The sequence below is a fragment of the Pantherophis guttatus genome, chromosome 3, assembly GCF_059756535.1.
Source record: "Pantherophis guttatus breed Tessera chromosome 3, ASM5975653v1, whole genome shotgun sequence".
Lineage (NCBI taxonomy): Eukaryota > Metazoa > Chordata > Lepidosauria > Squamata > Colubridae > Pantherophis > Pantherophis guttatus.
Genome location: NC_142065.1, coordinates 6,980,484 through 6,983,245, shown reverse-complemented (window position 1 = coordinate 6,983,245; position 2,762 = coordinate 6,980,484). Strand labels below are relative to the sequence as shown.

General features: G+C 45.9%; 1 long non-coding RNA gene across 1 annotated transcript; it reads left to right on the top strand.

Moving 5' to 3' along the window:
* Positions 1–468: 468 nt before the first annotated feature.
* On the top strand, positions 469–2,454 carry LOC132709734 (uncharacterized). The gene is made up of 2 exons (XR_009620738.2): positions 469–509; positions 1,962–2,454. It is a non-coding gene; the product is annotated as an uncharacterized LOC132709734 (long non-coding RNA).
* Positions 2,455–2,762: the final 308 nt, after the last annotated feature.

Genomic DNA, 2,762 nt, shown 5'->3' with positions numbered 1-2,762 from the left:
CACCTTTGGTGGGAAGGTAACAGCGTTCCGTGCGCCTTCGGCGTTGAGTCATGCCGGCCACATGACCACGGAGACGTCTTCGGACAGCGCTGGCTCTTCGGCTTTGAAACGGAGATGAGCACCGCCCCCTAGAGTCAGGAACGACTAGCAGATATGTGCGAGGGGAACCTTTACCTTTACCTTTAATATCGAAGGAGCTGCCACAAGGACAAGAAATAACGGATGGAAACTTATCAAGAAGAGTTCCAACCTAGAACCAAGGGGAAATTTATTATTCTAACTGTTAATTAATTGTTCTAACTTCAGTTCCCGGAGAGAAATCCTTAATGGATGTCTCAAACCTTTCCCGCATGTCAAGGACCAACTGGCTCTGTTTGAAGAATAGGAGCTGCATTCTAATTTCCTGAAAAGCCCCGAGGGTATTGGTGACGCTATTGTTCCAAGCATTCTGGAACAGCGAAATGTTCCAGAAACAATCTAAGAAGAAAAATCAGGCAGATGGTTCCCAGGTTATGGCGTTTATTATTTTAGCTGTCCTGTATTTTACCCTGGGATTGATGGCCAACTCTGTTGGAGAACTACATCCTAAGAGTCCTTTTACATGATGGAGGAGGTTATATCTCAAGAGCCTCCTTGTGTGATGGGTTTGGAGTTGCGAGGAGGAGGAGGAGGAGGAGGAGGAGGAGGAGGAGGAGGAGGAGGAGGAGGAGGAGGAGGAGGAGGAGGAGGAGGAGGAGGAGGAGGAGGAGAACTATGGGGTGCTTGGTGCTCTCTGAGCTTGGTTGTTGCAGGTCTTGCAGACATTTCATGACCCAAGTAGGCAACATCATCAGGTCTAGAAGGGATTGGGGTTTGCAGAAAGGAGGAGGAGGAGGAAGAAGAAGGAGAAGGAGAAGAGGAGGAGGAGAGGGAGAAGGAGGAGGAGAAGAAGAGAAGGAGGAGGAGCATGAGGAGGAGGAGAAAGAAGAGGATAAACAGGAGCAGGAGGAGGAGGAGGAGGAGGAGGAAGAAGAAGAAGAAGAAGAAGAAGAAGAAGAAGAAGAAGAAGAAGAAGAGGAGGAGCAGGAGGAGGACGAGGAAGAAGAGAAGGAGGAGGAAGAAGAAGAGGAGGAGGTGGAGGAGGAGGAGGAAGAGAAAGAAGAAGAAGAAGAGGAGGAGCAGGAGCAGGAGGAGGAAGAGGAAGAAGAAGAAGAAGAGGAGGAGCAGGAGGAGGAAGAGGAAGAAGAGCCTTGGTGGCGCAGCAGACTAAAGTGCTGTTAAGTAGCACCAGCTGCCTGCAATTACTGCAAGTTCAAATCTCATCAGGCTCAAGGTTGACTCAGCCTTCCATCCTTTCGAGGTAGGTAAAATGGGGGCAATAAGCTGACTTTGTATAAAAAAGAACACCGCCTTGGGGGGGAGTGGCGAAAGCCCTACTAAGCAGGTATATACAAAAGTATGAAGGCTATTGCTTAACGCATTGTAAGTCGCCATGAGTCTCCGGAGAAGGACGGCATATAAATCGAACAAACAAACAAACAAACAAACAAATAAATAAATAAATAAATAAATAAATAAATAAAAGAGGAGGAGGAAAAGGAAGAGGAAGAAGAGGAGCAGGAGGAGCAGGAAGAAGAAGGAGGAGGAGGAGAGGAGGAGGGGAAGAAGAAGAGGAGGAGGAGGTGGAGGCGGAGGAGGAGGAAGAAAAAGAGAAAGAAGAAGAGGAGGAAAAGAGGAGGAAGAAGAAGAAGAAGAAGAAGAAGAAGAAGAAGAAGAAGAAGAAGAAGAAGAAGAAGAAGAAGAAGAAGAAGAAGAAGAAGAAGAAGAAGAAGAAGAGGAGGAGGAGGAGGAGGAGGAGGAGGAGGAGGAGGAGGAGGAGGAGGAGGAGGAAAATGTGTGCAAAGTGGGAGGAGGAAGAGGAAGAGAGAGAGAGAGAGAGAGAAAGAGACGGGAAAGCTATTTTTCATTTTTTTTTTCTGCAGGCATCACAATAATGCAGTGTTTCTCAATCTCAGCACCTTTAAGATGGATGGACTTCACTTCCCAGAACTCCACAGCCAGCCTACAACACTGCAATCATTTCTGTAGATATTTATTTGTTTGTTTTCACACAAAAAAATGGGGAAACAAACAGCAGGGGGTTGGGTTCTAGGGTCCCTTCCACCTCCTATGATTCTACGATCGCTCAGGTTATGGTCTTCACTTGAAGAGATAGTCTAGACCTCCATCTAAATAACCATACACGAATCCTTGAAATGCTACAATCTTCCCAACTGTGGCACTGGGACCGGTTTGTGGTTGGTAACTGTTTGAGATGCTTTGATATACGACTTGTTTTGGCGGTGATTATGCGACTGTCCAATCGTGAATTCTTGCCTTAAAAAGGCTGAACCTTGCAAACAACAAATTAAATTTTTTGAACTGCTGCAGTTTAATATATCTATTGTGTTTCCAATAATAAACGATAAATAGCAAGGGCAGATTGAGTGTCACTGATTCCTGCCGTCCCCGTCCCCGTCCTTCCACTTTGAGAAAATGCTGGGCCGTTAACAGCTTTGTCTTACAAGGAGTAGATCAGACAAACCAATTGCAGTCGGCATTTTTTTTTTCCCTCCATGGTTTTGTCTTTTTAATAATTCCAGAGAGAGGCGAAAGACGTATGCCAAGCCTGGGGAATGAAGGAAACCTTCTGTCAGACTTCGATGCTATCTCAAAATAAATGAATTTCCAAACTGCCAATCTTTAAGGAAATCTTTTCTTTAATTGAGCACAGCCACCGGATC